Source organism: Pongo abelii, chromosome 16 (genome assembly GCF_028885655.2).
Source record: "Pongo abelii isolate AG06213 chromosome 16, NHGRI_mPonAbe1-v2.0_pri, whole genome shotgun sequence".
Taxonomy (NCBI): Eukaryota; Metazoa; Chordata; class Mammalia; order Primates; family Hominidae; genus Pongo; species Pongo abelii.
Window position 1 is genome coordinate 64690999 of NC_072001.2, and position 13300 is coordinate 64704298.

The following is a 13300-nucleotide window of genomic DNA, read 5'->3' on the forward strand; positions in this document are numbered from 1 at the left end:
CTTGTCTCTAAGTTACATTGAATGAAAAGCATCTAAAACAAAAATGTGAGTGTTATAAATTAACAATCACCACCACTACTGAGCATTTGTTATGTCTCAGGCACTGTGCCAGGCATTTTATGCATATTATCTTTGGTTCTTACAACCCTATAAAGTAGAAATTATGTTCACTTGTAATAAATAGGAAACTCAGGTAAGTAATTCGCTAGCAAATGTTCCTTTTAGGATTCATGACCAGACGTTTTGGTTCCAAAGCCTTAACATTCAAATTCTAAATTTACAATTTACTTTTGTGGCCTTAAGCATGTTACTCCTTTAATAAACTTCAGCTTTTCTTATCTTTTGAAAAAGAAACGACAAATATTCCTACCATATACAGTCAGTCACTGTATATGTATATAGACTTACCTTGGAAAAGGGAATGTGTCTAACAAAATGCCTGTGTAGAATGACTGTTTAGTAAATGCTGTTGAATCATGGAGGTAGAGGTTTGAGAAGGGGCAGTACCTCTGAGAGGAAAAGATAACACAAGAAAAAAAGATAACATAGAAATCATAGAAGTCAGGAACTACCTCAGGTCTGCCAGGAACTACAAAAACTGAAGCCACAAGTATACTGACCTGACAGAGCTTTAGTGTCTTCAATAAGCAAAACATGGTTCTAGAATTATTCAGAAAAAAAAAATCTTGCAGGCTCCCAAAACCTTGAAATAGGAAATATGCTGGGTTAACACTAGAATTTAATACTTTTCTACAATTTCAGGTTTATATTTCAGCATTTCTGGTGTCAATCATGTACTGTAATTAAATAGTGTGATAACGCTGAGATTATGTAGGCTAGAAATAAATGTGGGTCTTCAGCAAATGATCCAAATCTGATACAGTTGAAAGGTACAAGAAGGCATTGAGATCTTAGGGCATGGAGCCCCTCTTCAGCTTTAAAGAAAATCTGCCCAAGTCAGCAGAAACAGAAAGTTTACCATCTGTTTGTTGGCTTCTGACATGGTTATTTCAGTTCAATTCCAAAAGGAACGTTGTTTCCAATAAAATTATTTATAGAGTATCTCAAAATTATTTTTATTTGTGAATAAATAAAACAAGATGTTATTTAGCAAAATTTAGCCCATTGGTTTCAAATACTGTGTCCTATCTTCCTGCAAGCAATACAGTCTGGGGACAATAACAATCCTTGGATTTGGGGACCAAGGACATGCAACAGGGCACTTCAACTTTTTCAAATGCCCCAAACTGCCATTCCTGTAGAAATAAGATGTATAGGGCATAGAGCAAACATAGCCAGAGAACTGGAATATGTTGCTTGAAGCAGACCTTCAATCCTAGTGAGTTCCATGGTGTGGCTGAGTCACATGTGCTTAACAAATTGAAAGTATTGCTGCAATGGAAGAGGATGGCTTTTTGTAACCAAAGTCAGGTAACGCAAATCCAGATGTAATGTGGATGCTTCAGGTATTCAGATTACAGGTAGACATTCATAGGAGGACCACGTGAAACAAGCTTCAAGCTCAGAAATCCCTCATAGTTCTATAGACAGTGGCTTCAATGTATCACCTTGTACCCAAAACAATGTAATAACACCACTGGTTGTGGGTCTCCTTTCTTGACAGGGTTATACAGAATGACTAAATTTATTTTCCAGAACAGGCTAATATCCACTTCTGGAAATAGTTAACCTGAGGGAAACTTTGTGTAAGGTGACTGTTTGCAGAAGGTATAGCCTGGGTATAGCTTGTGTTGGTATGGATTGTCTGCGAATTCTTTGCAGGTGTTTTGTGCCTGGATCCTTACAAAGGCTACGTGCAGGCAACAGTTCATGGATACTGGCCTATGGCTATTCTTCCACCATCATACACAGAACTTCATCTTACACAACCAGTGGTTTTCCTAAGGAAGATTCATCCATAATAAATTTGTTTCTGATACTGAAGCACCTGAACTACTTGAACACTGTTATTTTATCCTTGACTATACCTTATTCTTATAATTCAGACTTGCTTCAAAGGTTCATTTGCACTCAAGCCTTTTGTTCTCAGAATAAATACAGTCATGCATCACTAAATGACAGGCATACATTGTGAGAAATGTGTTGTTACGTTATTTCTTCCTTGTGGGAAAACCATAAAATGTACTTAAACAAACCTAAATGGTATAGCCTATATCTAGGCTATATGCTATAGCCCATTGCTCCTAGGCTACAAGTCTGTACAGCATGTTACTATAGTGAATACTGCAGACAATTGTAACACAATATTAAGTATTTGTGTATCTAAACATTCCTAAAGAAACAAATATGGTATTATTATCTTATAGGGCCACCATTGTATATGCAGTCTGTCATTGACTAAAATGTCAATGTGTGCCATGATGGTGGTCCCATTACAGAAGTATGCTAAAATATAATTTTATCTGTACACATTCTGAATGCTGCTGTTAGACATCAGTCTTTATGTCCATGTTTCTTCAGCCCTTTGGTAAATTCCTGAGGAAGAACTCATGAGAACACCACTTCCTGAGTTTTTGCATTTTTGTAATTCTTTGCCACAACCTTTATACTTGAAGATCAGTTTGGCCGGGTATAAATTCTATTGTTTATCATTTATGTCCTTGAGTATTCTAAGTATGTTTCTTCATTGTCTTCAGGTTAAAGCACTGTTTTTGAAAAGATTGATGACAAACTGATTTTTTGTTTTTTTTCCCCTCTCTTGTGAATGCCAGTATCAATGTCTGGGTGCTCATAAAGAAGTCTTTTCTTTAATTTTTAAGCCAGTTTGGCCACTGTGAATTGATTTTCTCAGAAATAGCATGGCCTTTTTCAGTGCATATTTTTTGTTTACTTTTATTTCAGGAAAGCTTGATTGAATTATAGTTTTTAATATTAATTCTTTTCCATACTTTGTTTTCTTCTTTGAAAACTCCTATTATACATGCATTGGATCTTCCCTGTCTAGCTTCTGTATCACTGCCTAATCTGTTTCATCTTTTTTGAATTTCTTTCTGATTTAAAGTTGTGTCACTCTTTTCAATCTCCTATTTATCTAAGGAATTTTGTGTGTTGCTTATTCATTCTCGTGTTCCTTCTCATTTAGATTTTATTTCTGAAATAATGTTTTAATTTTCATTATTTTCCAAGCTTAGACAGGTCCTTTTTCAAAGCTTTTCTTTTTCTTATCTTTTCTTCAATCATACCATTTCTGAGTTTCTCTAAACTTATTTGTTTTCCTTCATAGCTTCTTTTACTGTATTTGCATTATTTCATATTATTTTTCATATCTCTTTTGAAATATTAGTTTATAATTTTCATCTATTTTGTAAGCATAATCTTCTGATTTCTTTGTCTTTATGAATATTGTGTTGGTCCTGGTTTTTTTTTTTTCCCTTATAGTGACTTTATGTGGGATTTGCCTGCAATCATTTTCTGTTGCTCATTTTAAGTGAAACAAGTTTTTCTTTACTAGAAAGGGAAGATGAACCAGGATAGAATTATTTCATGCTATATTCTGTAGAGCTCTGTTTTCTGTTGTTCTCAAGCGTTTTTGAAAACATATACTCTCATACTTCCTGAGATCCACTGGCTCTACTCATTTTCCTTTTTGCCTACTTCTCCTTTCTTTGCCCCTATTTTCCCTAACCTAACTAATTTGGATTCTGCTCACAGAAGTTTCTCCTTGCTGGTGAAATCATCTTGAAGGGAGATTTGGATGATTAGTATCAAGAGTACAGAGGTCCCAGACATCTCTGGCTACATCAGTCTTACTCAGGAATTCTAGTCTGCTAAGCTCCCACCGAGATTTGACTGCTCTCCTTAGATTGGCTTGCTGAGCTTTCAAGTGAGTGTCTGTTGTCAGTTTGGGATTGTTACTTAGTTGATCAGAAGTACCTCTTTTACCCCTCTGCTTCCTCCTTACTATAGTAGTCTGGTTAGTATGGCTCAATGCTTGGCATTTGTAGGGACATCTTTTCACTTGGTTTTGTTGTGGATACCGTACATGGTGTTTTGGCTTTGTTATCCTACTCTGACATTTTTTTAATGGGTGTTTCCAGAGATTTAAAAACTGTTGCCTTGACACTGCCATTTCCCAGAGTCCTCTTAATACCATTTTAAATAATATAATTCTGGAAATATAACTACTAACTTTAAAAAAAACTACTTACACATGCAACATGGATTAATCTCTAAAAGAGTATATTCAGTAAAATAAAGCAGACATACAAAAAAGCATATGCTGTATGATTTCTTTTATAAAAATTGATGAACAGAAAACTAATATATGCTGGTATAAATTAGAATATGCTTATTTACATAGGAGAGGTAATTAACAGAAAAGGCCATGGGGGAACTTTCTGGGGTGATGAAAATATTGTATAACTTGATCTGGTAGTAGTTATATGGGGACATAAATGTAAAAACTTTAGCTGTACATTTTACATTTATATACTTTATTCTATGTAAATTATACCTCTGTTGAAACATAATAATTAAAATTTATTTTAAAAATGTAATTGATCCCAAAGGAATTTCAAACTACATTCTAGTTTACTTTAACTTAGCCCAATGCCTAAAACATAATAGGGATTCAATCAATATTTATTAAATGAATGAAATAAGGAACCACTCACTGAAGTTACAAATGACATCATCTTTCACTACTATGTGTCAGCATCTTTTCCAAAGTTGAATCTCTCCATCCAAAATTGATCTCACCATTAGATAATATGTTGATAACCACAAACAGCCATAGTCATTTCTTTTAATTTAGAGAATTTGGGTCATGTATCTACCATATTTTAGGTACTATTTTAGGTACCATTAGGTATAAAATTATGAAGTCAACTATTCTTTGCCCTCAAGGTTTGATATGGTTTGGCTGTGTCCCTACCCAAATCTCACCTTGAATTGTAATAATCCCCACATGTCAAGGGCAGGACCAGGTGGAAGTCATTGGATCATGGAGGCGGTTTCCCCCATACTGTTCTCGTGACAATGAGTGAGTCTCACAAGATCTGATGGCTTTATCAGCATCTGGTATTTCCCCTGCTTGCACTCACTCCATCCTGCTGCCCTGTGAAGAAGGTGTCTGCTTCTCCTTTGCCTTCCACCATGATTGTAAGTTTCCTGAGGCTTCCCTAGCAATGTGGAACTGTGAGTCAATTAAACCTCTTTCTGTTATAAATTACCCAGTCTTGGATATTTCTTCACAGCAGTGTGAGAACTGACTAATACAAGGTTCTTACATTATAGTCCAATCTTTTAAATAGTACTTAATCTATAAATCTTAAATAGGAAGATCTTCTCCTAATATATAAGAAAAATATGGCAAATTATAGACTTTGAAATCATTATTACAAAAAATATTTGTCAATGAACAGTTACAAAAAAATCAACCAAATACTAGACATCATTAGGAAGGAAATACTGAGTAAGAATGAGGATTTGAGTATTAGTAATGCTAGTTGGATGCCGGTGACAAAATACAATATTGGGAGGGGAACATTTGCTTCAATTCTCAGTGCACCAAAGACTAGCAATTTTGGAACAATAGAACACAATACCCTGGACGTGGTGTTCTCATGATGACTACCTTCAGCACTAGCTGGACCGTCAGCCAGGTGCCTTTGCATATTTCCCATTCTTGCCTAATTAAACCAGTGACATCAGGATAAAGAACAGTACATGGAGTTTTTATATGTGTAGATTCAGAGCAAATAAATAAAAGGCAATATTTCTTCACACAGCTAGGAATCAAAACAGGGAACTTATTGATTCAAAATGACATATTAGCTGAGATGATACCCTGTAAATTAATAGCTGGATAAAATAGACTAAAGATGTAGGAGAAGTTGTTCGATTTCTGTTCCTACCCTCTTGATGTTAGCATTGACAATCTTGAAGCTGCTGTTAGAGCATATTTTGAGCTGAAAGGAACATGTGTCCGACCCTGGATCCCGTGTCTTATGCTCAGTTAACACTCCATGGGTGACATGAGACAAGAACTCTTAGGAGAATAGGAAAGGGTAAGTTAATATTATTCCTCCTCCCATCAGCTCCTAGAGCCTCTTCCGAAAGGCCAAATAAGCATCTTTTACATTGTACCATTTTCCCTGAACATTAAAATATTCAATACGGGGATAACAAATAAGAAACATCTGTCAAAGGCAAAGGTATCTTTGGTAACTTCTCTTTTTCTGGCTAAAGGGGCAAAGTCACTTGGAAAAATGAGCCAATAGATTAACAAGGTTCTAAATCATTCTTAAGTCAGTACTGCAATTAATTTACTGTCACAAGCCACCAAAATATTTATAGCTATTTTTCAAACCTTAATGCAGAAAGTAGTTTTTACAAATAGCAATTAAATACATCACTGATGTTAATTATAATAATTTGCATTAATGGAGAGGAAGTAATTTTAGATTTCCTAGCCAAAGATCACAGACTGCTGACTATGCTCTCTACTCTAGGTGAAAAGTATCACTTCAGCCATGTACCATGAGAGTCAAGTGGCTGATATGGCTTTTAGAATTTATGACTGATTAACTCAGCTAGTTACTACACTTCTAAGGAGATCAATTTCAATGATGTGACATTCACTTCAGCCAGTTAGAACTAGTGTGCCTACCCAAGGAGAGAAGAGATCTATGCTCTAATCATGATTCTTCCACTTTCTAACTGTGATGAGCCTGGATACTTGACTTCAGGGAGACTTCATCCACAAAATGGGAACAATAAGAATCAGTTTAGCTTCCCCTGCATTCTTTCGATATAACTTCCAACTCTATATAACCCTCTGATTCCAACATAGTGACCCTCAAAAAACAGGGTCATCCATCTTGAAAATGTGGCCACAAGAGATGCTGGGCGAGCTTAGTACAACAAATCCTTACCTTCATTGTGAAAGCGTTTCAAAGCCATCTTCCTGTTCAGAGACAGTGTTCTGGGCTGGAAGGAATAGTTCTTTCCTAATTGAAACAATGGAGTTAATTAGTGGGAAAAAGATGCAATTCCCTAAATTAGGTTCTGGCAAGGACATTTTGATTCAGGATTGCCAAGAAATCCTTAGTGGCCACAGAAAGGCCATTTCTACACTAGCAAAGCAAAATGTACCTTGGCGAAAGCTCCACAGAGTAGTAACAATGGAGGTATTTTCTCAAAACATCAAGCCACACAATGGAGTGTTAAGAATATAATTGCCAAAAATATTTTGCATATATACTTCACTTAATCACAGAAAAAAACCTTTGCTAAAATACAAAATCACCCCCAAATAATTGTTTATCTATTCGGGATGACATAGGACATCATTATACCATATTAGGGTTATTGGCATACTCTCACTAATAATTCTTCTTGAAAAACAAAAGTATAACCTCACTGGCCTTGATTTACAAAGGTATCTCATCTTTACGAAATGAAGAGATAAGAATATATGATTCTCGGCAGCTGTTTGGTGGTAACAATAACACTCAAGTGTGAGTTAGTGGACAGACTATGGTGACTTTTATAGTTAATACTTAATGATCTTACACTGACATCCAGAATATACGAGTAACTCAAACAAATCAGCAAGAAAAAAAAAATCCCATCAAAAGTGGACAAATGACATGGATAGACATTTCTTAAAAGAAGATTTACAAATGGCCAACAAACATATGACAAAATGCTCAACATCACTAATCACCAGGAAAATGCAAATTAAAACTGCAATGAGATACCACCTTATTCCTGCAAAAATGGACATTATTAAAAAGTCAAAAAACAATAGACGTGAAGGTGGGTGTGGTGAAGAGGGAGCACTTGTGCACTGCATAAGAACTGAAAGTAGATCTACCATTCAATCCAGCAATCCCACCACTGGGTATCTACCCAAAGGAAAAGAAGCCATTATATCAAAAAGACACCTGCACACATGTGTTTATTGCAGCACAGTTTACAAGTGCAAAGATATGGAAACAACCTAGTGCCCATCAACCAATGAGTGAATAAAGAAAATGTGTTAAATATATACCATGGAAAACTACTCAGCTGTAAAACAGAATGAAATAATGTATTTTGCAGCAACTTGGATGGAGCTGGAGGCCATTATTCTAAGTGAAGTAACTCAGGAATGGAAAATCAAATACCACATATTGTCACTTATAAGTGGGAGCTAAGCTATGAGTATGCAAACACATACAGGTGATATAATGGACTTTGGAGACTCAAAAGGGAGGTGGTAAGGGATCAAAAAACTATACATTGGATACTATGTATACTACTTGGGTGATGGGTACACTAAAATCTCAGACTTCACCACTATACAATTCATCCATGTAACCAAAAACCACTTGTACCCCAAAAGCTATTGAAATTAAAAAAAAATTAAAAAGAAAAAAATACTTAATAATCCTACAGTATGTGCAGGCATGGTGTTAAACTTGAGAGAGAGACAAGAGAGAAGTATTTACCTCCTAAGGAATCAACAATATATTTAGAGAGACAATGTCAATAAGGAATATCATACAACAATGTATAATGTACATTAGTTCATGTTATACAGATTATGAGTCAAAAATTCTCCAGCTCTTTTCCAAGTAGGAGCCCCTTTTCATTTTCCTCAAGTCTTACAATTAGCTATAGGAAAAGGAAGAAGAAAGAGCTATGGCAATGTTTCTTTCAATCAAATATATAAGGCTTTGAGCACAACCAGAGTTTGGAAAATCCTGCCATGGGAACTTATGCAACAGTACAATGGAGAATGGAAAAATTGTGAAAAGAGAGAGAGATTGGAGGAAGACTCATTGAAGTCTGGTTGCAACTAAAAGTTCCCATAACATGAGGCTTATCCACCTAGTGTCTTGCCAAGTCCTATTCAAGGGGCCAGAAGGACCAGGAGAGAAGTGATGCTTTCAAAGGCCAAGCCAGGCCAGAAGAGGTTACCCAGCAGGCTGGAGAGCTTGCTGAGAGAGATCTAGAAAACAGATCTATTTAGAGGGAGAGATCAAGGAAAGCAACCAAGAACTGCACAGAGAAATGAGACTAAGTGAACCTCAGCTTCAAGGGATTGGGTCACAAGTAAGAAGCTGGTAAGACCAGAACAGGAGGTATTCAAGGCAAAGTAAGTTAGGCAATTAGTTCAAAACTGAGATCCAAACAATGGTAGGGTTTGAGAGGCCTATTCCAATCTAGTGCCCACTTTGCAGCTTCCATATGCATGTAACATTTCAAAGAATAGAGCAACATTGAAAAACCAGAAGTAGAAAGTCTGCAAAGAACAGTGGCAGAATGAAACATTTTAAAAATAAAATCAACAGCAAATGCAACCAGATTTATCTAATAGGACATTTTGCAATAAAAATCTTTTCACTATCCCAGCCAATTCTTTTCTAGCCACTTTTTTAGACTTCTTCATTGTTTTGGGCTGTTTCATGTCATTTTTATCAAAACTTATTTTCCTAACCTCCCTTCTATGAGAACTTGAATATATAGAAAACCATATGAATTATATTCCAACAATGCTATCTAGGTAAAAGGACATCCAAATATAATGCAAGAAAATGGGCCAGATGGAGTCAGGGGTGACCTAGCACTGCTTTTGCCTCATGACATGGACCCTAGGCTTTGACCTCACCATTGCCTCATTGTTCTACCATTTTCATGTGTAATTACTTCATTTGATTTCTGTATTTTTGGTATATTCTCTGCAAATCATTCAACAAGGGACCAATTTCTGACTTCCACGTTATAGACATCAGAGTATTTGATGTAACTTAAGTCATGTGGTTAACCCCATCCTACCTTCATTTTATACCTGAAAACCAGAGTCTTATGTAAGTTTCTGTGTAATGCCCAAGGACAGAACCTAGAGAACAGATTAGGAGGGTTCCAGTTTATCACACCCAACTTGGAGCTATACGTCTTTTAAAATGGATTTTATAGTATTTCTAGCACCAGCAGAAAAATCATCAAATATGTCAAAAATGATTGAATTTGACAGATTTAATGCCACTAATTAAGGTTAATATTGAATATAACTTCATCATAAAGTAAAATCACCTTTGTTTCATTTGCTTAATGTCAAGGCTCTTCAATTTAACGTATATTGAACATCTACAATGTTTCAGGCCCTGCTAGGTACTGGGAACATAACTATGAATAAGATATTGTTCCCATCCTCAAATCATTCCCAGTCTAGCAGAGAAAGATGGATCCATAAACCCATGACTAAACTATAATGTAAGACTATTGTTGCAGAAAAAGAGAAATATATATACATATAATTCTATAAGAACAAAAATAAGGAAGCAACTTTTAAATTCTACTGGTATCTGGATGGAAAAAGGAGAAGAAAACTACAGGGAAGGGAAAAATTTCTGTCTTTTATTATTAAATTATTTTATCATCTGACCTATCAGATTTACTCATTTCTATCTATTTTATGGGCCTAAAATTCTTTATATATTACACTATACATGACACTTTTCAATAAATTATCCTATTCCAAGATCACAAAAGCCTTCTGAGTTAAACAGTTGAGAGATTGTACCCATTTTATAGATGAAACTATGAAGAGGAGAGGGAGATGAACTGAAGTTTGGGAATCAAAGCAATCAAGTCTAAAATATACCAAATTCTGCCCCTTTTTTAGTTTCCCTTGGAAAGAATGGTAAGGAGAACAACAAAACCCCATGAGTCTAGATTCTGTGAGCTGTGAAAACAGATCCTCCTCCTCTGCCATGATCAACCATCAAACCCATCCTCACCCAGCCAGACTTCTGTTAAATGCTCGCTGCTACCCCGGGTTGTAAATTATTTAAATAATTAACAAGCGCTATAGATGTAATGCTGTGAATGGCCTTGTGATCTGGGAAGACAGTTATACCTTTGGAGATCTTTAGCAAATAAACTGAAAACTCGGCTCTGTGAATTTTCCTTCTGCCATAATTAGCAGCAGATGGACGACTTTCATGGAGCCACCTGTCAGCAGGAAGACTCTCCTTACAGTTTCTAGTTTCTAGAAGGAGCAGGATTAAAATAGACCAGCGCCGTTTGCTTCAAGTACTCTTAAGGGTCCCAGATGTAATCGGATCTGCTGGAGACTGACAGGATTCAAGAGGCAGCCACTCCTCATGGTTCTGGCTCACCTGTGAGGCACGAGGCAAGAATAAGACAGAACATTATTTCTCAGCAAGTCTGGGCAGCCGATCATTTCCGAAAACTTGGAGAGCAAGCCGGGAGTCAGCCTGTGCTGTAACGTTCCATTTTACTAACCTTTTTATCCAATTTGAAAATACAAATAGAGCTCTCAGGGTGTAATTAGCGGCAATGACTCTTAATACCTGCTTTCCAAATTTGACCTTAATGGACATTCATTAAAATGGGCTCTGACTTCATAGCCACGTTAGCAGAAAATGGAAAAGTCCATCTATCACTGTCAGTTCCCATTTTCTGCATAATCATTCCTGGAAGAAAGAGGTCTGCAAGTGTGTATGGGGGTGGTGGAATTAGCTAAAGAGGAATTTCAGAAAACGATGGCAAGAGCTGGTGTTTGAGTTTCCCTAAAGATCTCTGGTGCCTAGAGAGAGGTGTAGCGCGGAGTCCTGGCCTGCCATCAGAGATATGGGTGCTCCGTCTTGGCCTTGCTGTGTGAGCTGAGGGAAGTCTGTGCTTTTATCACATCTATAAAACGCAGATAATCATACCACACCTACTGCAGAAGATTTTCTGGGGATCAACTGGAATAATGTATATAAAAGTGCCTTGAAAAGCAGACATTGCTATGTAATTGCAGAAGTTTTTTTTAAGAATGACAGTATCAATGGCAATGAGAAGAAGGCAATAAAACAATCATAGGTTTTGGTAAGTTCACTCAGGGGAAATGGGGATGCACTGATCCTGTTTTTGCAGAATATATTTTAGATGGGTTCCTCGTATCAGCTGTAAGTGAATGGGGCATGTGTCCAAGACAGGGAGGGGCTGAGGAAGGTGGGGTGGGGGTAAGACTAAGTGGGCACCTGAACATGGAGCAGAGACTGAGTGAGGAAGGAGAGCACTGGACAAGGAGTCCCAAGACACCAGACCCTGCCGGGCCCTGACCATCACTTACTGTCATTTTCCCAGCCTATTTTAATCCTATGATTCTGTGACTTTCTGGTATCAATTAAAGTAAATAACCATTGTTTTACGGAAGGGGCAAAGGGCAGGAGGGAAATCAAGGGAGTTGAGGATAAGTTGGTTTCTGTTTTAAATAGGCAGTAGAAGAAGCTATTTGAGGCAGATACTAATTATGAAGCTTCAAAGTAGATTCACTTCCCTGGCCCATAGACTTCCTAATTCCTTTGTCAATGAAGAGTTTAGGCCCATGAGAACAAAAGAGTTCCCCTTGGAGTTTGAAAGAGGCAAATGTTGAGTAAATTAAAGGAAAAACAACTCTACACAGTGGGTGAGCAAGTGAAGGAGCTAAAATACTGAAAAGGAGACACAGGATTTAAATTCACCTAAAAATCTCCAGGGTGAATTTTTCATCCAATTTAATTTGGATAATTGAAGAGCCATCTGCTCTAAGTCACGCTGCCTGAACCTTATCTGATGTGAGATTTGTTTGAAGCTTCTGACCCTCTCCGCAGCCTCTCCAAATTCAGTTTCAGCCTCCATTCACCAAGCACTTGTTACGTATCAGGCCCTTTACTAGGTGTTTCCAAGAACCTTACTGACTTTAATCTTTTTAATGAAAATACCATAAGGAAAGCATTTATAGTTCCAGTTTTACACAGGAGGAAACTGGGGCTCAAACAAAGTACTTATCCAGAACCAAAAGTTGGGATTTAAACCTAGCTACCCCAAGTTGCAATCCAATTCTTTTTCCATTGCTGCACAGGTGACTGCAGCAAAACCTAGTTCTCCCTTCTAAATGGCCATTTTTGAAAGCCATTTCCTGATTTGCTGACATGCAATTGTTTTCTATTGTTGCTTGGTTATTTTACCTATTTCAGTGTAACTTTCTATCATTTAAGTGCAATATTACTTTGTAAACATTTTGGTTATTCAATGCTCTATGATCATTGTTGTATCCCCTGGGCTTAGGATTAAAGTGGATATTTGTAAATGTCTGATGAAAGAATGAATGATTAGGAGAAACTTAGTCTATGAGGTTGCTCAGACGTGAGGATCCCAGATGTGAGACTGAGAAGAACCAGGACTCAGGTACATTCTGGCAACTGGCCACCTGCAAGGCCCGCAGAGGGTACGCCACCGTGTTGTTTTGGGCTTCGGCCCATCCAAGCCACGACAGAGAACAGAAACCATCATTTTC